Genomic DNA, 26,852 nt, shown 5'->3' on the forward strand with positions numbered 1-26,852 from the left:
GTTATAGCCAAACCACATACGAACTCATTTTGTTAACTAACGAATGCAGAGCAGTGTGTAGGGCTGCTTGGTTTGTTTGGTTTGTGGATTTTTTTTTCCCCTGTTGATTGCCAGCATCTGTTCATCCAGGAATGTTCCAGGGCTTCAAAGCCCATTCCAGGTAACTGATACACAACTATTGGTTTCTTCCAAGTATCTTCCTGGGAGAGAAGCAGCAGGCAGCTTTTCTAACCTTTACTGCTGCTTCTCAAGTAGCAGATGCTGCTTTGCTTCCTGTTGGTAACAGAGGGAGGGATGCTGGAGGAGCCTGACCCAGAGAGGGAAGAGCGAATGTCGGAGCTGGAGTAACTTATGGGGAAGGGAGAGTGTTTAACTGATTCCCTGTGGCTTTGTGGGACAGAAATCGGTTCTGTGTGAAAAAGAAAATTTGGGCCTGCGGCTTTGAAGGAGCGGAACTTTAAAAGGTGCAAAAGAATATGGAGAGCGAATGCAGGAGCCCTGGGAGACAGGAATGCAGAAAAGAGCAAACTGTGGGCATGAAGAGGTGGAAGGAGAGAAGTGAAAGTATGTGGAGGGTTTAGGAAGTTGTACAAAATCCAGAAAATAAACATACTTCTGAGGCCACATTGTTAAATTGTTTGCTGGAAGCTGAAGCTCATTCTCTGAGACTCACTGGAGTTTCCGGCTGCCTGCCTTTTTTTCCTATAAGGAAAATGACAGATTCTGCAGAAAGGGGCCGTAACTCCCAGCTCCTCGCTGGTGGCGTCTTTACAGATTTGCCTCAGGACGATTTCTTTTGGCTGTTTTTATTTTTGTGGAGCAGAAGGTTACTGTGGGGGGGATACCCTCCCAAACACTGCACGTGGAAGCGCACTGTGAGAGGGCCTTGGTAACGTGGTGCGAGTTGATGTGCAGAGGAAGATGCTGGACTCTGTATGCTTAACTGCAAGAAATACAGTGGGAAAATGATAACGCAATTAGTTCTTTGCAGTAAGCGAGATAGGGAGGTTAAATCATTTGGTGGTAAGGTTTTAAATACAGTTGTACAAAATACAATTCTGTAGCTTATATTCTCTTCCAAACTATCATATGGAAGGTGTTTGATTCATTCAGGGAGTATGTTCGAAACAACAGCTCTGAACATCCTATTTGTTTGGGGGAATTTGGATTTCTGCTGGATTCTACATCCTCATCTTTTGTCCTGGGGCTCCTATGATTATTTCTATTCTTTCTTTCTTTCTTTCTCTGTCTCCTCTGCAGTGATGTGCTTTCTGCAGCTTTGTTTCAAACAGCACCACAATCCAACTCCTCTTCTTCTTTCTCTGGAGGGATTAAAAAATGAAAATGGGATTGAAGAATCAGAAGAAAGTATCTGTAATAACAGCCAGCTGTAACAAACCTGGTGTGCAGTTGCTGCTCCCAGAGATGCGGAGGAAGTAGCTCAGATGTAGGAGGGCTGATGGGCCACCCTCTCCTGCCCAGGGTGCTTGGTGTGGCAGAGATGGGAGGGTGAGGCACAAAAGGAGCAGAAAGTCCATGCTGGAAAACATTACGGGTATTCCTCTGAAAACAAAAGTTTGAGCTTGTGCACTGCTGTGTTAATCTTCAGCTGTTTTTTGCACTCCCCCAAAAGAAGGGAGGTCTCTGAAAACTTCCCAAACTGTCTAAGCTCAGAGGCAGTTGAAAACGAGACAGCAGGATCTGCTCGACCTGTTTTTTCCAAAACTGTGACTTAGAAACCCTACCCGATATGGTGAAAACACCCTGAGGTGGGCAAGGAAGGCACAGCAAGCCCTGGCATTTCCAGGCTAATGCATTTGTGTTACTAAAGCATAAAACATGCTCTTTTCAATAACAAAAAAAAAAGAGTTTTGCGGTAGCAAACCAGCTTGCACGCAGAACTGCTCTTCACATAAAAAATAACCCAGCGTGCAGCTTCATTTAAATTTCCACAATGAAGTAACGTCTTCCTTGGTGTGAAAAAGCACCAAACCCACAAAGATGGAATTGTTAAATGTAACAATTTGTTTCAGAATTCTACTTTCCATTTTGTTTTTCATTCCGTATGCATCCCTGTCAGCGCAGCACTGGTTTAGCCTGCTCCAGCCTCTCTTTTCCTGTGCTGTAGCCAGACTCGCCATAAATCAGAAGACAAGTGTCGATTGCCTTGACTTTCCTACCCATTGCTGTCTGGGCTGTCCTCTTGACTTTCCATAATGTCTGCTTGAAAACAATCTCCTCTGTAGCAGAAAAGGGTTCGAAAATTTACCAATGAAGTTGAGGATATTTATACTTCTGTTTCTATTTGCTTTAAAAAACATGACAGATCTATTTGGGTCAGTTCTGCCTTCCTTGCAAATGATCAAATTGCTGCGAAAGAAGGAATATTCTCAGGCTTATAGGAATAACTCTAGAGCTTTTGATATTTGAAGACCCGTTAAAGTGCTGTTCCTGCCTTGGCAGACTGGGAGATGACTCTGGGAAGAAGTAACTCATGTTTGGGAACCGTACAGAACAGAAAATGCAGTGGTGGTTGTTACGTACAGAAACTTTTGAAAAGGGTTCTTGATTCCTATTGGCCCGTAAAATAGATTTTACTTCCTTACACCTTTGAAGCAGTCAGAGCAGACCTGCTGCTCAGGGATGTTTGGGGGTATTGTCAGTCTCAGTTTGTTCCATCCTGAGCACTTCTGCAGAAGGCTGGGACTGCTCAGATTGCTTGAAATATCAATTTTACCTGACAGTTACTAGGATGACATCTCAAAATATATCCTGTGAATTTCCACCCTGCATCAGATGGTTGCTTTCCTACACTGATGATTCCCGAACCGTTGTGATGAGCTGTGATACTTCTTGGCTATTTTAACCTCTGAAACTTATTGCTCTGATTCATCTTGTGCTGATTCCGGTATGAATAACCAAATGTTTGAAGGATTTGAGAATTTATTCTTTTAATTCTTTGAGAATTAATTCTTTTAATTCTTTGAGAATTTATTTTTTTTTAGTTTGTAAATTATTTCTGTTGCACAGTGAAGATAATTCCCAATATTGTACCCAGATTCCTAGTTGAGTAGCTACTTTTACTGACCTGTTTCTGACTTAAACGTTGACAAGGTCACCTCCTGTTTCCTGCAGTGGGTACTTTTGAGCTAGTCAACAAGAGCGAATATTAGAAGACAAATACCCGAGCAAGCCCAGACTTTGTAAATAAGTAAGATGGAATTGTTAGATACTGGTGGAGAGGGAAGATAATACTACTTAAGCCTCTTCAGCCTGTAACTCCCTTTTGCTTTTCTTTGTGATTTAGCCAGGCAAACTAGACTGTGCAGAGCTGTTGGGTATCGCCAGACTCGCCCAAAACTTGGGTCACTGACCTGAGCACAGCCAAAAGACTGGTTTGAGGGACCTGGGCCGGCTCGTGGGTGGTGAAATGTGGAGTGCAAGCTCTGAATAATCAGGCAGAGGTGATGTGCCTGCGTATAGCGCAGATTCGGGTACAGGAGCCTGCCCCGGGAGCTCGTTACTGGGTCACTGCTGGGCTTTCTCCTGGTGGCAAGTTGAACTGGTGATCCTTCACCATTGTTGCCCTTTACTGTTGCGAATGTAGTCTGTTGGTGAGATTGAGAAAGTCAAGATTGCCTTTAAATGCCCAAATTGACATCTGTATTTTGTAAAGCAGATCAAAGCTTGGATGAGCAGAGTTATGGGAGCACACGGGAGGACCTTTAGACACAGGCTGCATAGGTGCGTTCTCAAAGAGCTGTGAAATGCCCTGCAAAATGAAATATTGGAAGATGCCAGAAAACAAAAGAGTTGAGCATGTGAAAAGCATATCTTAGCCCTGACAGAGCGGAGGTGGCTGCCCGCCGTTATAAATAAGTATGAGCTCTGTGGTGTGACAGCGCTGATGCCACTGGGTCCCATCCAGCGCTGCGCTGCTCGTGTGGTCCCTGAGCTCGCCTGTGTAGTACGGCCACGCTCGGTGTCTTTACACCGTGTATTCATCCTGGTCAATCTCTGACACGGAGCCATCGCTGCCTCCCCTCCCATGCTCCCGTCTGCTCGGCTGCCCCTGCAGTGCCACTGCTGCGGCGGAGAGAGAAAGCAGTCTGTAGAGTTTCTTTTGTCACAGAAGTAAGAGTTTTATTTGTGATGTTACCTATTAGGGTGAGGCACACGTTTAAGATCCATTTTTTTTTTTCAATAGCAACCCAAACCAAAGCACATTCTGATTGCCAGCCGTCACTAACGAAAGGAAATGAACACCGTTATTATCTAAGCCCTCCATTTTTTTAAATTTAAAATTCGTAAATTTGTAGTCTCCACTGTTTTTGGATCATTCTATTCAATTATCCGGTCTCTACAGCAAAAGATAATCAAATAAAGCTTAAAAAAAAAAAAAAAAAGAATATTAGTTCTGCCGGTTGAATTAGTTCTTGTAATGAGAGGGGTATTTTTCTAATTGGTGGTGGTGCGTTGTGGTTGATTCCAAACAGCCCTGTCAGCTTTGCTCTGGGCTGTCTAACACAGCAAAAACTATAACTTACCTAGAAAAACTACTGAAAATACACAATCTGTCTGAAAACAGGCGGTGTTTGCAGGATCTGTGTGCAGAGGGGCAACTATTGATCTGCTGCCACCTACAGCTGGGTGCTTCTGCTCCCTTTTGGAATTTTTATTCGTTCATTTATTTATTTATTTGTTAAATTCCCTTTCCCAGTGTTCCTGATGGGGATTCCTGTGGCAGTGCCTAATCGGGGGGGTATTCCTGCCTCCCCTTTGCCAGGAACGTAGGGCATCCTTTATTTGGGGTCTGACCTATGGAAGAGCACACACAGTGTATTTCTGTAAAATTTAGCTAGCGTAATACAGTTAAATGCAGTCAATACAGTTTGTAAATAGTAAATGTCCCGGAGCACGGTACGGAATAAAACCCCCACCTTTTGATGTGTTTCCTGACTTCCTACTTCAAAATTATTTCAGGAATAAGAGGAAGAGGGATGCTGTTTGCGTTCTCCCTTCTCTCTTCCCTGGGCTTTGAAAATGAGATTTTGAGAGCTTTATAACGGGGAATTAATTTGCAGTTAAGCAGTTCGTTCATAAAGAAACTTTCCTGTTAATTTATATGACTCAAATGCAGTTATCAGTTTCGTTTAATACTGTTATAAAATTGGTTTGTGTCTTTAAGAATCTTCATATACGTGAAGCCCTAGCAGAATGCTGAATGCAGAGGATACTCTGCTTACGAAGGTAAAGCATCAACGTTCCCCTCTTTAAAAACCAAAATCAGCACAACGGAACAGTATGATTTCCCTTGCAGGTTTAGAATGGGGATGAATACCTCCCCTTTAGGTTAATGATCTTTTTTAGGTGCCATGTGCTCCCTCTCAATGTTTTTATTGACTGTTACCATTTTCTGAAGAGGTTCTGCCTGTAAGGTGAATGCTGTTTACAATAATTTTCACTACTCTGGTTTGTCACTTCAAAAGCTTAATGAAGTAGTAGTATTGTGACTTTTTTGCAGAAAAATAATACAAGCCCATGTCTTAAACTGTCATCTTAAAACTAGTCTCATAGAGTCAGTTAGGCTAAATCAGATCAAACCTTATGCTGGAGGTCTCTTATTCACCAGTTCTCAATAATTTTGTTGTCATTATTTAATACATATTTGACTTGAATCTATTTTAATTGCTAATAGGAAAAACATCAGTGTTTCTGAAGTGCTTTTCTCTGTTGTGATCTCTTGCTGCCTTTTCACTTCATTGGAAGTGAGGGAACAATAAAAGAATTATAATTCATGGTTGTAGTTTTCAAGGATTCTCATAAAAGTGACCTCCGTTTTTCTGGATGTTGCCCATTCTCAGCACTATAATTACAGCGCAATATGATTTTATTTTTCTTTAATTGTCTTTATCACCCGTAAAAAGCTCAGACAGAGTCTGTGGCAGGCAGCATCTCCCCTGCAATTTGCTGAGCACACGTTGCCCGATGCTCGCAAGATCCCTGCTGGAGTTCAGTACCCTGGGAGCAGCAAATCCAAGCAGTCAGCAAACCTCAGTAGCGCGCACCTTCATCTGGTGAACTTGCCTCTGTCGGAAGTGTTCCTCCTCCTCCTCAAAACAGAGTTTGCTGGTTGACCTGGCACCCTCGTTTCAGCAGAACTTGGGTTTTTCAAAGGAACTGTTTTTTTGCTGTTCCCCAGGGGAGGAGACGCGTGGAGACTGTGGGTGGGTCGTGAAACCTGCAGCGTTGGCTGTCAGGCTGCAGGAGTGGTGAGGGTCCTTGTACAGAATGAGCCTGTGTTTGGGTGTTATCGCTATGTAGGATTTCCCGGAGAACTGTGTAGCTGTGCAGGTCTGAGCTCTAGGACAGCAGTTCCCATTCCCTGCGGGAACGACCGTGCACCATGTGTTACTGGGCTCAGAAAGTGAATTTGGAGCATTTTTCTAAAACCACATGATCTGAGACACTTGAGGTACCACCTCAGTCTCCATGTTCTTTAAAAATATCCTTAAATCAATTTTCTACAACACATTTACCTCAAAATTCTTTTTATAAAGCTGAAAATCTATGGGTGATTACTTCATTCAAAAGTCCCAAAAATGTTCAGGCGGGAGAGACCCATCTGATTCATCGGCACACGTCAGAGCAGTGGGAGAGATTAATTCCTGTGAAGTCACTTGCTCCTAGTCATTGAGATTTATTTGATTTAAGCCTTTTTCTAGTTAAACCTGCTTGCCAGTTGAAGAATGCAGTTTCCTCCTGGCAACACCAGTTGCAGGTATTAGATCTCACCGTGTCAAGGGTGCTGTTTTTCCATCGTGGAAGAGAAGAGGAGGTATTTTTGATCTTACTGTGATTTACAAAGGGAGATACTTGTAAGCAAATATTTACGGATTAATCACTCTTGTTAAGAGTTCAGTGCTACCATGAATGTCTCCTGTCGCTGAGAATGAACCCATGCCAAGCAAGCGGCTTGTTTTCCCCGTTGTACTTGCCGTTGCCTGCACTCCCCAGTGCTGACCCAAGTGGAGGATGGCCAGCGTGGCACCGGGAGGGGAGGATACATCCGAGGTTGGATCTTGAAGGAAAAGACTTGATCTCACAGGGCATTTGTCATCCTTCCTACTGAAGAACGGCTGAGGTTTAGGTCGGTGTGCATTAAGAGCAGCCGATCTAGTGGGACGTTCCTAACCATCGCAGGGGGTTGGAGCTACATCATCTTTAAGGTCCCTTCCAACCCAAACTGTTCTATGATTCTAAGAGTAATAATAATGCTGAATGTATTGACTGCTTTTTAAAGGAAAATATTCCATTTATTTAGCTGAAGTAGCTGAGAGTTTTCTCTCTGCATTACAAACAAGTAACAATCATTACGTTCTGTATTATGCTAAAATTAAGTCTAAAATTGAGAATTTATGTAGCGATCTCACAGAAATAAGGTAGAGCACACTCAGAACAAGTCTGCAGTTCAGTCCTTAAATTCACCTTGAGCTGTTTGAGCAATAGTTTGACTTATTTTCAAGCTTCTACTTATAAAACTAGCAGAGAAGCTCGAATCCTGCTCTTCCTTCCAATGTGTAGTTACCAAAAGAAGATATAATTAAACATCTTCAATTTGTACTTTGGCTTTATGAACCAATATGCTGTAAACGTGCCGGGCTTCCTCCACCGGACCCCTCAGTGGTTCAGGTGTCGTTGAAGGAACGTGTTCTTCTCATCGGAGTTAGTACGTTGTCATGAGTCCCACCCTTAGTGAGGGTCTGTTCATTTTTCTGATAGCGGCTAAGGGAAAAGTTGGTTCTGCTCAGAACACAAGCAGAAACAATTAATATGTTGGGTGGAAATGCTCTCCAACAGAGCGCCCGAGGGTCATAGCTATAAGCATTTCTGTTAAAAAAGAAAAAGCGCCACAACAAACCCAAATACCACCACTTTCTGCAGGACTGGGCTTTTACGTTCAATTTTGGATTAAATCTTGAGGAAATTTTTAAAGGGAGAAATGTTTGTAAAATGCTCTTAAAACCCTTTTTGTTCCAAATTTTTTTACTCTGTTTTGATTGCTTAAAACAAACCAAACCAAAAAGCTTCCTGGTAACCATTTTTAAGTAAATTAAATGACATATGAGAATTAGAGCAGTTGAGAGTAATTTTTATTTTAGAATTCTTTCTGCATTAACACATCTGCAGTGTTGATGAATATATGGAAAAATGAAATTGTGCTTCTATCCTGCCGTGTCTCCAATGTGACAATGAATCAACTTTTTTTCCTTTTAAAATGTCTGGCCTTGTAATTTATGTTTGCATAACCCATTACTGAATTCATGGTAGGTGTTTTACTTGGCAGGCACAATTCCAGGGATTCGGTGGACCTATTTTAATACTGAGCTTTTGTTACTGTTCCTAATTATGTGTAGAAATATATGTGTTTTCTTAATTATAAAAAACAGCTTGCTTTAGCTTTGGATCTCCTCTCACTTCCTCAACACAAATCGTGCTTTAAAGCTTTGAAAGAAATAGTGCTTTGGAGACTTGAAAAAGAGAAATGGGCTTACCAGGTTGGTTTTTTTCCATTTCTGAAAAAAACAGAAACAAAACACCAGAAAAGTAGCAAAGTACAAAGGGAAAGTGGTGCTGCATCCCTGGTGCTGATTATAATTTTTGAGGATGCTTTTATTTTATAGTTCGGTTGTAAATATTTAGGCCAGCATGAAGACAGGATGCAAATAAAAGAAGTTTTATTAATAACCATTATCTGGACCCTAGTGATAAATATGTATGACTCGCATAGGAGTAAACCCACCCGATAAATATAAAAGCCATATGAAACCATTAACAATTTTTAATGGACTTGCAGATGGAATAATTTAATGCAACGATAGCTGCTCAGGTTCCAGCTCCAGTAACTGTTTCTCATCTGCTTGAAAGCTCGCATCTGAAATGCATTGCTACCATCCATGGTTCCACCTTGAGCCTGTTCAAAACCATAAAGCTGTGGTTTCACAATTTTTGAAGCAGTAATGCTTATTTATGGCTGGGTTTCTGTGTTTTTGAAGTACAGAGGTGGTTACTTCTCTATTGAACATACTCTGGCTTGAAACAGATTTTCTCGAGGCGGCAGCACAGGACCAGTGTTGAGCGGGAGAGGCAGGCTGGTGGTAAGCGTTGTGCGTGTACTTTGCTGATCCCATAACACCGGGGTCACACGCGTGCCGGCTGTACACCAGGTTACACAGACCTGGGTACCTGGAGTTCATTTGATAATAGTCTTAAAGATTAAACCTGTTAAGGACTATGCTTTCTCCTAAAAAATGGATTTTTATTTTTTTTTGGTGAGTCCCTGAGATACAGCAAGGGATGAACAATATCAGCTGCCTGAGTGCATAAATCAAACCATCCAGTTGTTCCAGTTGCCCAGTGTAGATGGAGCATCATCACATCTTGTAAAAACTTCTGCTGGGGTTTTCTAAATGTTTTGTTCCCGACTGGGTAAATAACGGTGCTCCTAGAGTATTATAAAGTGTCTGTTGGGTTCAGCTGTTTGTCTGGAGGATGTTGGGAGCCTTTTAATGGACAGGATGGCACGACGGAAATTCTTCTGTATAGGCTGAATGCTGATAAATGAGCTGTTCGGTAAGAGGAGGTATTTGTAGGCATTCTGGAGTTTTAAAAGCTCAATTTAAACCGTAGCTTTCATTTAGTGCGAGACAGTGCTGGGAGTGCTTTTTAAAAATGCCCGGCCACGTTAAGGTTTCTCCATCCAGTTTGTCAGAAGTGATTTGAGGTCTGAAGAGGTGAACCTGTACGCGCTTTCAGTGCACTTTAGGGCATGTCTGGCCTTGCTAAACTGCCGGTATGGCCACGGGTTTCAAACTCAGCTTAGCGTGTTCCCTAGCTGCTACCCTTGGCTTCCCTTCAGGCTTGTGGGCTGAGCACGGCTTCGGGGACCGCGCCGTACTGCGAGTCCAGAATGCCAGATCTCTGAAGGCTTAATCAGCCCAATGAAGCTGTTGCTGCTTATCCCCTTTGCCGACGAGTCCTGCTGATGAACAGCTGAAGGACTGGAGCGGGCAAATAAGAAGCAGTAGGTCTGTGATAGGACCGAGAAGCCAGAGGTAGGCTTCGGGCTGCCGTCACCTGCAGCAGCCTGGCAGGAGCCAGGTTACCTCACATCACTGCGGTGCCCATCACAACACCTAAATCCCTTCACCGTCTTGACACACCATCCGCTGCTCCCTGTGCGAGCTTGGCAGAGCCTCCCCGCGCTCGCCAGCGCTCAGCTGGAGGAGCTCGCATCAGATTTGCACGTCCCTCTGGCACTTTGCAGCGATCCATTCTGGCTTTCTAGTAAAAAGCCACTGAGGGGTTGGTTCTCGAGAGTGGACAGAGGTCTCGATGGCCGCGTGCGTGGGCAGGGCTTGTGCTAGTTCTGTGAGAAGGGAAGGAAGGGAAATGCTCTGATTCTTGAAATGCATTTCTCTTCCATGCTAGAGATACACACAAACCATATTTCTAGCTTAAAGGAAGAACTGTCAATAGTAGAATTTACTTCTGGTTTTGGCATGATGTCTCCCCTTGCAGTTCTGCTCCCTCGTTGCACTGTGCCCTCCGTGGGGACGATCCAATGCATGGGGCAGCTGATGTCCCACAGGACCAGTGTCCATCACCAGCCCCTCTGTGGACTGGGTGGGAGGGGATGCTGAGGAGATAAGCAACGTTATCAACTGTATGAATGCTGAAGTTCAGAGCTGGATGTGGGCAGCAGCGCAGCGCAGCCGTGCGGCGCTCCCTGATGTGTTGTACCTTTAAACCGTGCCATCGCACTGCGAACAACACGCTGCCTACAGTGCGCTGGGTTCATCCATGCAGTTAAAATAAGGACAGCAATAAAGAAATGAAGTGCTGCTTTTTTTTTAGGAAAGGGAAGACATTTTTAGTCCAGAAGTATCAGGTAGCTGGCTGAAGCAATTCTTCAATTAATGCTTGATAAAGCAATAAGCCAGTTTAAAATGTACTTTCTGTTAGAGGCAAAGGCATATGTTAAGCTCACCTGTTGAGAGGATTATCTCTGCTAAACACACTCATTTTACAGGAGACCAAAATAGATCCTTAAAAAAATTAATACTGCAATAGGTTTACAGACGATAGAGAGATTTCCTTCAGACCTGTTTTGCGGTATGCTCATCTGCTTTTTCTGGAATTTTAAGCATTGAAGGAATGAAGTCAAAGCTGCTGCTTGTCTTTGAAATGGATGCCTCTTTGATAAGCCTCTGATCTCTGTACCTGGAGTTGTAGCAGCAGATTCAAACACTGATTGTAAAATTGGGAGACTAAAATGTAGCCACGACAGCTTCAAACACTCTGTCTCTCTGTCAGATTCAATGCACAGGACATTGCCAGGAGTTAAAACGATGCAAAATTAAAGTAGCCTACTAAATTTACCTGCCATGGCGAATCCACAAAAGAGCTGCCACTTCTAATCCTCAAATTCGTTTCAAATTATTATTTTTTCAAATTGGGCTCCCTGATCTCTTCAGCTCAAGCTGTTGTACGGATTTGAAAAGCTGTCTCTTCTTGTCAGATCACTGGTTTAATAATAATGATATCTTACGTTTATATAGTCCTTTTCATCCTGCAGCTTCCTAAAGTGCTTTACAAGCTTTATATATACAAAACTGTGCAAGCACCTCTTGGGTGGTTGGTGCTAGTCAGGCGGAGGAGTGCTGGCAGCTCGTTACCCTCGCCTTCCGTGATCCCTTGAAAGCATCAGGGAAGAGTAAAAGACACGGAGATGATCCCGGTCCTTCCCGAGGGGATGACACCTTCATCTTCTGCGGCTGAGAACCAGGGCAAGGATGTTCTGTCCACCCAAACTGGGGACACAGTAAATTAAAACCAGCATTGTGGTCTTATCCCAGTACTGGTTTTGTTTTGTGATTCCCACCCACCGTCTACTTTTGGTCTGATTAATACCTCAGTCGCTGGGGGCTGAGGAGCAAGAGGACTAACTTTTTGCATGACTCCTTCAAAACTGTACCTGTGAAAAATGGAGGTACCTTAAATATAAAGCAGTTATTTTTAAAAAAACCCAACAACAACCACCAAACCTCTACCCAAATATTCTTACTGGTCTGTTTCTGGTGGAGACTGGGTGGACAGAGAGTTCTAACCTGCCAGTAAATGTGTTGCAAGGGTTTCTTTAAACTTCAGGAGCTGGGGATGGCCATGCAGAATAGGTTTGTGACAAATTAGTTCTGACTCTTGAAGGAATCATTTCTGGGAGGAAGGAGGTGTTGAAGTGAGATGTACACTGCTCGTTAGTGGAATAGGCACAAATGAGCTGAGCCTCGCTGTGCTGGTTGCTGAAGGAAAAAAGGGCAAGAAGACATTGATGGAAATTTAGACATTGATAGCAAGACCGGTTTTCTGTAATGATTGATTTAGTTTAGTTTGTTTCTTGTGGTTGTACTTCATGTTACATTTCTGTTTGGTTTTAAGTTTGCTGTTTTCAAGGTTGCTGATGCTGAAAGGGAACTAGATTTAGAAAAAAAAAATAATCAGACTCCTTTGTTCTTAAACATAAGAGCCGCTGACACGTCTGGAGAACAGCCAGCTCTGATGTGTTCTTCTGCAATTTGGATCACATCCGACCTCATAACTTTTAAAAATGATTCTGAGTTTGTGTACTAGACACCATTAGAGACCATTTACTGTGTCCAGATTCGCATCGAATGATCTTGCCTTCTTCCTTACCTGCGGTTTGGGGATGTAGAGGATGCAAAGAGGAAGGCTCCTCTTCTGCATGAAGGGGGTTCACTTCAGTGGTTCTTGAGAGCCGGGAAGATGGAAAGATGAAGACCCAAACGTGGTCTCAGAGGCCTTAAAAACGTGGAAGAAAAGAAAGCATACATCCACTAATGCTAATGGACACTTACCCTGTCTCTGGCTGTAAATTATTGAGATCCTGCTTCTGTCTGGTAATGCAACTTAATCAGAATCAGTTTTACTGCTTTGACCCCATAGGGAGCCCTTTCATTTCATGTTTTTTACGTTTTGTCTAGTCACTGCACTGGGAATCTTTGTATCCAGCCTTCTGGTGGCATTTTGAGGAGACGTGCCCTTATGTTTACCTAAAAACCTGGCATCGGAAGGGCCATTCGTGCCATAGCTTTCTCCTGCAGCCCTGTTGATGCTCAGCTGAGAGGATGTAGTTTGCACAGGGGAGAGGAACTTGGATAAATAGAAGGTAAAAATACTTACAAACAACAGAAGAGCTATGACTGAGAAAAATCAACTTGTATGATTTTCAGTTCTGTAAAAGAGAGTGAAAAAATTTGGGTTTTTTTTCCTGGTCAATACAAGTAAATGCAAAATGTTTCAGTATGGAATCACCTGTAGCATTTAGGAATAAACAGATACTGAAGTGCTAACAGCGTCTCCAGGTTTCTTTCTTCTTTTCTCCTAATGATCTGAAGGAGGAGAGAATGGCTCACAAGTCCTGACTTGTCGCTGCCAAATAGGGAAGTCTATAATTGAAACTTTGGCATTAGTTGCATGCCCCTTTATTTGCTTTTTACCTCGCAGGATTAATAAAATTGGAAGTGAAACACAATTAGGTGTAAATGATGTTATGTAAAATCTGATTGCCAAATCTGTGTTGTTAAGAAATAAAGTGTTTCTATTGAAACTAATAATTTAATTTTACCAATGTTCTGACATTTTCTTGCTCTTAGAGTAGGGAAATTGCAATTAGTATTCCAATAACCCAGTCTTGTGGAAAGATTTGTCTGTTGTCAGATCCATTATAATTTATGTATTGTATAAATGTGTTCCACGCTTTGATATTCTTCCATCTGATCTTTTAAAATTTGTGCCAGGAATTGGAATTCAATGTTGGTCTTAATTGGAGTCCAGAACATTCAATGGCTACGTTTGTTGACTCTAGAAGATAATAAGGGGGTAACTGGTAAATAGGTTGTATTTCAAACATAGAAGGCTTTAATTCAATTGTTGAAGACTCTTTGATACAGCAGTGCTGAAGGGTCTGTTAGTAGAACCTGCACTTTTTCCTCTTGGGTTGACAACTTCTAAAAGCTAAACGATTGGCTTCTAAATGTCAGTGAAACCTGGTTCCCAAACAAGGAGATGTTTGTGGCTGCTGTGCTGGTGCCCCCTCCTCCTTCTTATTTACCCATTGTTTGTAGTATGGATTGTTGTACACTGATATACAATTGCAGGCGGTGCCAACAGCATAATGGTATTTGTTTAGTTAAAGATAGACTAGAAAGAGTGTTGGTGTTTGGTCTTCAGTACGTTCACTTTATGAGCTTAACATCCTGGAGCCTAAGTAAGAGGCGAGTATTTCAGCCTGTGAGAAAGAGCTTTCTGAGAACTGTAGTGACTTTTATTAGATAAAGAGGAAATATAAACCTTAATATCAGTGGGTGGATTAAAGAAAGATGCTTGGCGGATAAAAATCATGATATTTATCTTTTTCAAAAGCAGGGTCTTGCAGGTTGGGATATTTGGTTGGAGGCTTTCCACAGCAGGATGACTAAGTACGAAACGACAACTCCCAGAGCTGCTGGGTGGAGTTCCTAGACTGGTACCAGCAAATTCCCAGAAAGGAAAACAATTGCTCCTTAATTGAAATTCTTTAATCCAAAGGATATTCACTTATCAATACTCTAAAAATACCTTGAATAGTTTCCCAGCATTCTTAAGTGTTAGTAGTAGTTTTGATTAGGACGGGCATGTTCTGCGTGTATAGCGATGGCAGACGTGCCGTAGGATGCTTCTGTGTGTTTTGTTAGTATGGGAGAGCTGAAGGGGAGATGAGAAGGGAACAAAAAGGAAAATGAAATGAGGTGCAGTGTCACATGGACTCCTGATCTATATGGAAAGACTGGGAATGGTCAAAGTGGGACCTAAAGCTTTCTTTTACATTTTCAGGGAAAAGTATTTCTTTTTCTAGTATTTCCATGCTTGTATTTCTAGAGTGCTCAGAATTGCATTTCTGTGGCATATTCAGATAACAACCCCATACATTTTTCAGCAGAAGTAACCTGATGTGGCTTCATAGCTCCTGTGAAGAGCTGTGGTCCTGCAATTTTAGATACAACATCACATGGTTGGTCTGGGTGCAGGCGAAGCAGCAGTCTGTGTGGCTTTAATGTCTGGAAAATACTTTGCAGAGAAGCACTTTGGATAGAACAGATTGGTGGAAATCGGTGTCCTTGCATCAGTAAATCTTCATGCTTTTAGAACATCAGCCTCACCTTTCTGTTGTATTTCCCATGCGTGAGCTAATTTGAAGGTGGTGCATGGTGAGTTGATGAGAACATTACAAACCAGAGAGTGTTCTTCAAAACAAAATTCAAGGGATCGACAATTTATAAAAATCTGAAATTTACTGAAAATATTAGATATAGAAATTCTTTTGATTGTGAAAAGCATCTTAATTACTTTGAGAAAACTTCCTAGCTGTATAAATTTGGTATTTGGTTGCACAAAGTTTGCTGTTTGCTTTGTATTTACTGTAAAGTTTCTACATTAAGACTGGATGTTAGATTCTTAGCCCCTTCCCTGGATTTGTTTCAGCTCTATCCTTAGCGACGCTTAGTGAAACGCTTTTCTACCCGTATCCTTTAGCACCTTCTCTTGAAGGAAGAAATCACTGAATCTGTCTCATGGAAGTCTTGTTTGGGCTTTCCAGGCAGACTCTTCTCCAGGGACTACTTAACACTTTGCGCACACGATGTGTTTATTCTGGCCGTTGTGTTGGACCTGCCAATGTAAGAAACCAAGCCAGAGGCTGCAGGGATTCCCAGAAAAAAACTTCCCTCTCAGCTATGGAAAAGAAATGTTTACCAGGAGCTGAAGCTTCGCAGCGTGATTATTGAGCAGGGAGAATGAGCTGGCAGCGCGATCGATAGCGGAGTCGCTGTGCGGGAGTGGGCGCATCCGGGTGTGGGGCTGGGGACGCGGCTACGAGGGTTGGCAGCCAAGTAGCTTGGCATTATTTTGAAGTATTTTCTGTGTTCACTGTAGAATTATAATTATGATAAACTAAAATCTCACATGTTTAGTGCTGTAATCAGGCGCTTTGTACCCTGGGTGGTAGCTCTCAATCCAGCTGTTGATACGCCTTTCGCTTTCCTCATGTTGTTGTTGCTTAGGAGCAGGCGGTGTCAAACTGAATTTCTAAGTCCCTGTCTACAAGCAATGCTGTAATTGAAAATACAGACTGTAAGTGGCTGTAGGAGAGAAGTTTCATTGTGATTTGCTGACCATCAAGATATCTCTTAGTGGTAATTAACCCTTAACCCAGGGGAAGATTTGAGCTCAGTACAGTATCGATCAAGTCCAAGTGTTGAATGCTACACAAACGAGCGCGGTTTCAGAAGGCAGACATTTCATGTACAAGGCGTGTAATTTTCCACAGCTCACAGGACAAGATAATACCTTCTCTCTTAGGAATCACGAGCGAGATGGAGGAGTGCGCCGAGTTCCAAATGGACACGAATGACCTGGTTTTCAGGGCAGTGGAGCGCTTCCTCACGTGCGGCACCAATCTCTCGCTTCACTTTGCCCTCTCTTTCCTCAGCTTGTGTCCCTTGGTATCATGACTGTGACTGATCAGTCTGGTGTCTCCAGGAGTCTCTCAGGTTTATCTGTGCATTTTTACCAGACATTTACCAGATTAGGCTTTTTTGTTGTTGTTGTTGGCAAGATTGCTGGCGATGTTTTCTTTCCGTGGAGGTGGTTAAAGTTTCAACGTTGCTTGTGTCAGCGTGGCAGTCTGAGTAATTTTGATGGCTTATTTATACAAGAAGTTCGTTCATGGACTCCAGCTTGTCCTTATTCTGGCTCGTTCTCTTAAATCCGTGTAAAATACCGAATAGTGGAAATACACAGGAGAGGAAAAACTGGAAAAACGAACCTCTGGGTACAACCTCTGTGCTGATTTAAGCAGATCCAGTTGCTGTGCTGCTATAGGAGATGGTCTCATCCTGCACTGCCTGGGTGTTCTTTATCCCGTTGCTTCTGGATAGTTTTTACATTGATCCAATTCTATTTCTTTTTGTGCTTAAAAGTTAGTTATTTATTTGAAGACTGGCAAGCCCATCAGTAACCCTTGTGTTGGATTATTTGCACCCGTTTGTGTAACACGTTCCTCAAGAATCTCAGATCTCACGGAATCAAACTCCCAATGAAGAACTGACATAGTAGCGTTCTAGTGCTGTGAGGGTTCCTCCCCTTGCACTGAGGGCACAGTCACTGTCTGCTTTTCAGTCTTTCTGTCATCTGGGGAGACTGATTCTTCATGTTGCATTGAAAAACTCAAGACAACCTCAGAGCCTCTCCTTTCCCCTGATTTGACCCCGATTACAGAAAGTTGCCTGAAGTTCTTGCTTTTCTCATTGACTGAAGGGAGCAGGTCCAAACAGGACTCGAATTTCACCTGCTGCCTTATTGTAGGTTAGCTCCATCATATCGTGTGTAAGCCTGTTACTGGCCTCAAAGCTGGAAGTGCAATATTCCCCAAGAAGAGCTATTGGGGAATGTTTCTCATAAAGGAATTGTCTTGAAGTGCGAGCTATCAAACTCAGCTTTTCATGGGAAGGCGTTTTGATAAAATTTTAGCTGGGAATGGTTACTTCCAGGCAGTTCATCCATCAGAGAGGGCAATGGTCTGAGCTGAGGTTGGGTTGATATCCAAAAGGGGGATTTGGATTGGGATCCCTTTGCTGCAATAATACCATGGAATTAAACCAGGCTTGTCCACACCCTGAACGAATGGTTTAACACTCATTTACTGAATTTGTTTCTGTTGAGAAAGCTGTTCTACTTGCAGTGCAATGAGAGCCTGTGTTCAAAAGGTGAGCAGCGCGTTCTTCTCAATTACAATTTTTCCAAACTAGAGCCTAGTCCTGAAAACACAAGGACTTGTGATTAATATGGTCACGTTTGGTTTGTGACTGTGACACAGTAGACTCTGTTAGCTTCCACCTCTCCCTCCTTGTACTACACCCAGCTGTTGGTGGCTGGGGAGAGGGTTGTTTGGTGCCTTTATCCTAGTTTTTAGTACTGAAAGGCTAAAACTGCCACGTACCTCTGTCTCATTGCATGCAGTAGCAGTCTGTAACAAATGTGGAATATGTAGAAGAGATACCTGTTGGATTCTCCATGCCTTCTGTCCCCGGTGAAGACCACAAAGCAATGTGCTTGCGGATGCTCGTGCCCCCACAGCTGGGGCAAGACTCACAAAGCAGCTACCCTGCATACAGAGTCTTTGAATCAAAGAACAGGAACAAAGATGAAGAAATTCCAGAGCAATTAACTTGTTGTGCAATATTTAAATTATTTTTAATCATAGCTTTACCTCAAATTATAATTTAAGATATATCATGTAATCACTAGAAATACCAAGTGAAAATGGAAAGGGCATGTTCTTTCTTCTGGACGTTCTCCATGTAATAATCGGCTAATAACTCTGTCTGCCTTAATTCCGAAGTTCCACTTGCTGAGTTTTTAACTTGGCAGGCTGCTTTTTAATTCTTCAGTTCTAATTTGTTGTAACATGTATGAAATACATGTGTTAATTTGTGTAAATACAGTAAAGTTAATCAAAGGAAATGATTACAGAAGGAGCCCAGGAGGGAAGCTAGTTATCGCCTAGGCGGGCGTTATGTAGTTCTGCCAAATTAATTAAGTACTACTAGTTAAAATCAAAGGTTAGTGATAAGAATCTTGTTGAATTTTAGATACAGGTGACTTGTTTTAATGGATGAACTGGTGACCTGTTGGTTGAACAGATTCTTTGTAGTTTCCTTGTAAAAGCTTAACAAGTTATTTGCTCTTGACCGTCCTCTGGCACTTTCAGCTCTGAATTTCCGTATGGATTTCCCTTAATGGGACGAGCAGTGAAGAAGTTCTGCATCTCTTACAGAATGCTTCAAGGTTGCTCCGCTGGAGGCTGGTGCACTAATCCTGTCTCCGCATCACCGTGAAGAGTCTCCACTCGGTTAAGAGAGCTATAATTAGCTCACAAGGCGCTAGTCAGAGGATTCGGCAAAGTGCCAAGGAATCAACCCCAATTACTATATTCACGGTGTCAGTAATGCCCACTTCACAGTTTCTGCTAATTTGAAATGGCAAGTCCCAACTTCCCATCACAAAATTACCATTTTTGCACTCTTCTTCTGTTTTCTGCTTCTTACTCTGCTATGTGCTCTCCATTAAATTACTGGAACGAGGCTGACAAATCGTCTCTGAACACTTTCATCAGGTAATTGCGGTGATACCGTATAAATACAGTAGATCTAGAACTTTACAGCTTGTTTTTAATGCAGTTCAACACACACCATAAGACGGGCAGTGGTGAATTAACTTATGCTTAACAAAAAGTGGTATTTAGGATTGATCAAAATTGTGCTTGCACTTAACAGAAGGTTCTTGGATGGAAAGTTGAATCAGTACTGCTATTGAAAATACCTGCAGAAACCTGATTTTTATTTTTTTTCCATCACTGCAGATACCACCTTTCAGGTTTTCAGCATCTGCTGTCCTGCTGATCCCTTGTTCCTTATTTAAATCCTTCATGTCTTTTTTTTGGCTTCTCTGGAATGGGTTTTCTCAAACGTGCCGTAACTGGAATCAAACGTTACAGGGAGTTGGGGCAAGAAATTATTAACTTATTGTACATGACAGAATCATGTGTTTCAAAGTGTTTTTCGTATTTCAGTGTCTGTAGTGCAGGTGGTGGAGGCGGAAACTCCTGTAACCTCTGGGTTTTCCTCATCTAGAGGATGGAATCGGCAGTCATCAGTTGGGTCTGGGACACCTCAAGTGGGATGATGGCTCTATGGAGGAGTTACTGCTCTAACTGCCAGTCTGCACCAGCTTTTGTCCTTCAGTACTCATCAGACGTGATTATCTCCTTGTACACTTCTTTCACTCCCATAATGAGTTCCTGGTTTGTCACCTATTAATAATCTGATATGGAGAACTGAATTAATATGTTTCCCTCTGTTTCTCTAAACATTAGCTTGAGGGCTAGATCACTGGGTAGGAAGGATTTTAATTCAGCGGATTCATGTTCCTTAGCAGATAGCGGTTTTGACAAGAAGATTGGTTATGCTGGGAGTTCATTGAAACACATTCACTGATGATTTTATACGGTTGTAGCTTACTTTGAATTCCTAGGTAGCATCCTTAGGAGTAATGCTTGGCTTTAATTCTAGCAGCAGAAATACGCTTTGTATTTTGATGATAACTTCCATTACCTGCCACTAATGAAACTACCGTAACTACTGTAACTACTATGGTTTGCACTCTGTCATTAACCAGAGCTGATGAATTGAGTGGCCATGAAATGCAAAACATTCACCCTGCAAAACTTGGTTGGCACAGGAGCAATAATGAAGTAATGTGTGTGCTTGTTTGTGTGTATTAAAACCCAACAAAACCCACACCTCACCTTGACTCCTCCTGTTTGCGTTTGGCCCGTGCCCAGTTGGCCAGCAGCGCCGCAACTGGGGTGTTGCTCTGGTCCGTGGCAATTCTGCAGTTCAGGCTTTTGCCTTGCTTGACCCCACGTAACTTCTTGTTGTAAAGCACCAGCTCCTTTCAAGCAAGTTTAAAACTGCACTGTTACAGCCAAGTTTTTAAAGACTGGTTGATTAGCCTCAATAAAGCTGACTCGTTAGCCCACACTGGCCGTGGCCACTGGCACGTGTACTGGCATTTTCCTTGTTAGCAAAGTGGTTTTTGAGGACACCATTAGGAGTGTTGTGGAGATGACCAGGAGAGTTTATTCTGCAGTAAGTATTCTCAAGTAATAAACATTTTTCTGTCCTTTTAAATGCAGTAACTAACTATATTTTGTCCGAGTCTTCCTCTTTTGCTACCAATATAATTTACCAATATCTTCATAATTCGGTTCTCATTGATCAGATTCATCTTTCTCACTGATAACTGGCACTTTAGGGCAAGGAATATGAAGAATGTTATCAAACTGCCAGAATATATATGTATTATCTATATTTATTTTAGCCTTTTGAGCTTCCTGAATCCAGGAGGTCCTGAGATGACCTATGGGGAAGATGTTTTTTCCCAGCTCACTGCCGTTAGGGAAGCCTTTTGCTTATTTGGTTTGAAAGCTTCGACCACCGGTGATTGAACTCCCGCGGTGGAGCATCAGTGCTCCCCGCCGGGCGATGTCCTGAGAACAGCAAAGAATGGCACACGCTTCATAAAGCCGAGCCACCGCGTTTCATACTGACTGCCCGCTGAAAGGGCCGTGATGGAAAATGTGAGGTGGCTTTTAAAGTGCTGGTGCTTTCTCCTGTTTTCTTTTTGACCTCATTTTAATGATGTTGAAGAAGGCTGCCTTTGATTCGAAAGGGAAATTTTCAGTAGAGATGCAGCATATTGGGAAAACAATAGAGAGTTTACATGAAATACACGGAGGTTTTTAAACTAGGAGAAGGTGATATTTCAGATAATACTAAATGCTGTAGATAAATAACATCTGAGGGGAGCAGGAGTAATTTCTCTTCCATTTTAGTATCTCTTGAATGGTTTTTTGCACGCTGCTGATTATATTCAGTACTTTGCGCTACCTTCCCTCCAAATCCCTTTGAACTCCATGTGATTATATTCAGTTGGAAAAAAATTGTTTACACGCAAGTTAAAGATCTGCCCAGGGTCGTGGCCGTAGCTGGTGCTGATTCAGATCAGGACTGTTCTACCTTCTGTTTTTAACTGATGTTTAAACAGCCAAAGCCACAGTTGGATCTGAGGGACGTTGTGTGTGGGCTGGATGACTGCAAGGTGTGAAGCAGTTCTTCCTCGAGCTGTTAAAGCAGCGTTTGTAGGTTAGCTGTGATTTCTTTCTCTGTCCCATGCCCTGGTTTAAGCAGCCCGATTCGCCAGCTGAGGACATGTTCTTAGGCTGAGGAGCTCTGGAAAAGTAACGTGATGGTAAATCTGCCGCGGAGATGGAGCCCAGGGGTGCTTACAGAACACTGATAATCTATGAGCGAGCACAACTTTGAAATATTAGGTTAATACCAACTCTGATGCATGGATCCCTTGGCTTGTAGGTGTTTTGGGTGTGTCTGCGAGGACAGCTTGATTTAATCTTCTTATCCTGGAAGTAAGGAGTGTGATGGTCCCGTCTCTGGAAGTGGAGCAGAGCTGCAGCGGTCGTTTCGGTTCCATAAGTAACACAGGTTTTGCTCACAGAGCAGTTGGATGGTCAAGGCTTATAAGTCATTTTCTCTTCCCTGATGGTGGTTTGTTCAGCAAGTGAGATTGTGTAGCTGAGATTTAGCATGACTGTCATTAAAATCGGTCTGATTTCTCAGAGTCCTGAACAGTGTTTGCAATTGCAAAAGATATTTTGGGCAGTAGGTACCGCAGCCCTCCCCACTGTGAGTATTGCACTGCCCCCAACAAATCTTACTTTGCTTTTTAAGAATGGAGAAGTGGATTTTTTTCAGACCCAAAGTGGGCTTTTCCACAGACAAAGCCAAACTGCCAGGATGTCCCCACCACAACTGACTCTGTACTGGGACCAGCACTGAGATGAGATCCTGGTCTATCGGCCATAGCCCGGCTCCTTTAGTCCGGAGTTCAAATGATCACTATGATCACTGATTGTAGGCTCGTTTTAGCAAGAGGTGTGAGCAGATTGTAACTGGGTTTGACTGTGGTACAGAAAATGAACCTTAAATAACTTCTGTCCACTTGGCTGCGGCTCTGTGATGGCTTGAAGAGAGCTGCATGAAGACAGCGGCCAAACGCATGGATAGACCTTCTCGCTTGCCCACATGCTGGGGATCCATAGAGAAGGATTCACATCCAGCTGACAAAAATCCTATGGAAGAGATTATTTATTTATGGAGAAATTCTGATAGCGCGCAAGAGGACTGTAGTGTTGCTCTTTCCTCTGAAACCGATTATAACCACTCTGAGGGTGGAGTTCGTTGCAGTTAATTTTATTGTGTTTTTACAAGTCATACTGTTTTTTTTCCCTTCCCTGTTTGTTCTTACTTGATTTTTGGGAGGATTCAGTTTTTGCTATTTAATTAGTAGGGAAAATATCCTCCTTTTTAGTCTTGCATCATCTATTAGATCCGTGTCCTGACATGGTGGAGCTTGTGGACCCTTTTAAGTACAGCTTCATTATTTATAAGGCATTAATCAGATTAATTTCGTAATAGTTTCCTGCTAATCCTGCCATTGTTCCTTAACTCGGAACTAACGAAAGCACAATTTTAATACCCTTTTAGTTGCTACAACATCCTTCTATTATTGGTTATGCTTTTATTAGAGAGTACTTTCAAACAGTTCTCTGAAATCTTAAAATGATAGAGCAACATCTTAAAATTACAGCACTTTTACTGCTGATAAAAGGACAATTTATCAAGTAAATCCCCTTTTTATTAAAATCATCTTTCTTTGTCAGGTAAAATTTGTAGCACTTTTCCTATTTATGTATAATCCCAGTCCTTGAGCCAACTGCATTTTTTTCTAGCAGTGGTAGCGAGGCTCGCTTAGAAACAGCTTTCGGTTGTGGGAAACGGCCTTTTGATGATCCTCGCAGCATCTCAGCTGAGGGGCTTTAACACACTGACACGCAGCAAGAAGCACCTCAATGTGAACCTCTTGTGTATTATGTTGTTATTATTGCAGAAACCTGCGCTCCGACATCACTTCCCCGGCTTCGGTTTGCAAGAGGCCTCACTTCTAAGATCTTTTAATGAGATTAATTATTTTTCTGTTATTTGTCTCAGTTCTGTTTTCTAAACTACTTCTGTGTTATCTGATGTTGAAATATGCCGTTCAGGAAACTTTGTGACATTTCTTAGCTTAGAACAGAAACTTCATCTAGTGAGAGTGTTAAAACCAAAAAAAAAACCCTGAAAGTTAAAAAAAGAAGGGAAAAATAGTCAAGTCTGGTTACCAGGATAGACAACTGTATTGATTTTATTTGTTCTGAACCACCGTTCATCTCATCCTCCATAGCATTTTCAGTGCTTCAATATAAATGTGCATATAATTACAATAAAGCGATCATAATCAAAATCTAAAGGCTGTCAAGCAGATTTTTCAATTGCTGTACCTAAAAAGTATATTATTTTCAGTGATGATGAAAACTTATTCTTTCCATACCAGAAAGGCCGATGGGGAAGTGCTTGCAGGCAGCCAAAGAACAGACTGTTGCCCAACAGCTCATAACGATGAGGTCACCGAGGTGGCTATCCCATATTTTGTATTTATAGAGCACTTTTGCTCAGGGCAGATTCCTCACTGTCTCCCAGGTACTCCCAATGCGTAGGAGAAGGTGAATATATTTTCATTTTTAAATTGGTGTGGTTCAGAACTCATAGGTCTGCTCTTCTGTTGAATGGGCACTGTTGTCATAAAAAGGTGGCCGGAGATAGAGGAGTTGCCGAGTGTTGCTGTGTGAGGTTTTTATCTGGATTCCGTGTGCTGGAGTCATTTTCGTTCTGTGTAGGGGCTTCTCTGCAGCGGTAACCGTGCTTCTGAGTTAACTTGTTCTTGTAACTGATGAATGAGAGAATGAATGTTTAGAAAGCGCTCACAACTAATTTCATTAAGAACTTATCTCTTTTTAGAAATTGTGTCTATATTCTACTTTTGAAGCACGAAGTGAAACGGCATTTTACAATCCCATCATGTGTCGTTCCCAAATGAGGGTGGGTTTAATTGCTTTGAAGGATCTCCACAGAAATGTATGTGATTGGAAGGAAGGATTTCTTTCTGGTTTTGGGAATAGACTCGTTATGTCGGGAGCAGTTACTGATCCACTGGAGTTTGTGTGATGTGAAAGACTGACAATAGTGGTGTTGCTCTTACAGTCAAGCAAGATTTCAGTGCTCCTGTGAACAGCAGTTGAGTAGATGATGCATGGGTTGGATAAGATCTAGACGTGTTTGGAGGGACACTGTGTTATATGTAGTTTTTGTGGAGTTATTTTTTGAGTTTTTGCCTTCCAATGTCTTGCTTTGAATCTTCCAAGTGGATGAGTCTTCACTGTCTCTCTTTGGCAACTAATTCATTGCCTAGAAGAGGTTTTGCGTGTTGCCTTTAGTATGGTCCAAACCTGCCTGAGTTGCTATGTGCAGATAATCATGTTCTTGTTACCATGTGGTTGTGTTATTCTGACAAGGAAAGCGCTTCTCTACGCCTGTGGAAAATGCATATAGTAATATTTGGTAGGATAATTTCTGTTCTGGAGGCTCGAAGCTGGTATGCTAGCAAAATCTTCACATTCACATCTTTAGCTCACTGGTTAGTTGGTAGGTTTGTGTTCTTTCCTGCTTGATAGCAACGAGCTGCAGGTATCTCTTATGCTCATTTTAAGATCTCAAAGCTGTTGGTGATATTTTGGCATTTAAAAGCATCTTGAGTACCCCTGGAGGTGCCACACAGCGTCCTGGGAGTGCAGAAAATCCAGTGAGCCAGAGGTCCTGAGGGAGAGGCGGGAAGCAGGTAGTGCCGGGAGACCAGAATTAGGTTCATTTTATAAATATTTTTGTGTTCCTAAAAATGCCATCGTGTATTATCTCAGTCAGTCATGACAATAACCAGCAGCAGGGGAGAAAGGAAGGGGAAGTGCAGAGAATACACAGACCAGCAACGTGGCCGTTCCTCTCTTTCAGAGGAGACGCTACGCGATGGGCAGTTCACCAGAGCAGTGATAAACATCTCGGCCTCTTTCTTTGAGACGCTATTAGGAAAATTACGGTTTCATACATGAAGCCTCCAAAAGGCGCGATGTCCTCAGATTTTCATGTTAAATCATGCTCAGAATTTTATAGTTTGGAGCAGGTTCTGTGCCAAAAACCTGAACGCTTTGTTGTGAAAGCAGGTTTTCAAAGGAAGCGAGAAACATGGTCCCAGCTCCATTATGAGCCTGTTGCAAGGAACTGCATTGTTTTTATGGCTTCATATGCTTTGGCTCAAAATGTAGAAATCAAACAAGAGATTCTGCTTTTTATTATACAGGTGCATGAGTCAGCTTCTTGTTTAGATTTTCAAAGCCTTTTCAATTGTGCAATAAAATCATGTTGAAATGCATTTTCATACTAAACATGTTGTTTCTCTAAAAGCTTCGCTTCAGTTGTCTCTAGAATTATACCATTTTCCATCCAGAGGATGGGAATTATCTACGGTAGGAGTTTATAGCTTGGCACCCAGATGTGCTGAAGCCTGACACAAGGTAAATCCTGGTTCTCCAGCTTAAAACCAGACTGTGCTAATGAAAACTAAAGTGACCAGCGGAGACCTCTGTGCAAATATTATTCCCAGTGCTGCTCCCAGGAGATATGAGCACTTACTGGAAAGGTCTGGGTTAGAAGGAAGGAAAATTAGAGTCTTGCTGTGAGGATGTCCACAAACTCTATGAGGAAATGTATTACCCACACTGGAGAAGAAAACCACGTGTTATGTCATGTGGAAGAGGTGATTTTTTTTTTTCTTCTTGTATTTTACAAAATAAAAGACAGAAAAACAACCCAGCCACCACGACCAACAACAAAAGAAACAACCGAAAAAACCCCACCGCACCTTTAGAATAGACCTTATGCTTTTAAAAAAACATCTTTCTTTTCACCCTGGGTGGAATATTCTAGAAAGTGTGTCCATCTATTTATTTGTCTTCATTTTCCTCTTCTATGACTGAAGGAATTGTTACAAGTTTATTAAATGTAGAAGATAGAAAGTATGAAAAGAGGGCAAAGTTTCTCACTCCTTGCTTCCCACCAAGAGTGCACGTTCTTCCACTGCATCTTCCCTGTACGTGAGTGCAGGTACAG

General features: G+C 42.3%; 1 protein-coding gene across 7 annotated transcripts in view; it reads left to right on the top strand.

Annotated features, from left to right (window-relative positions):
- The window catches only part of CUX1 (cut like homeobox 1), a 253,548-nt gene that overhangs the window by 49,707 nt on the left and 176,989 nt on the right, over window positions 1-26,852 (top strand). The gene's annotated exons all lie outside the window — the stretch shown is intronic.

The sequence above is a fragment of the Cuculus canorus genome, chromosome 20 (genome assembly GCF_017976375.1).
Source record: "Cuculus canorus isolate bCucCan1 chromosome 20, bCucCan1.pri, whole genome shotgun sequence".
NCBI classification, from domain to species: domain Eukaryota; kingdom Metazoa; phylum Chordata; class Aves; order Cuculiformes; family Cuculidae; genus Cuculus; species Cuculus canorus.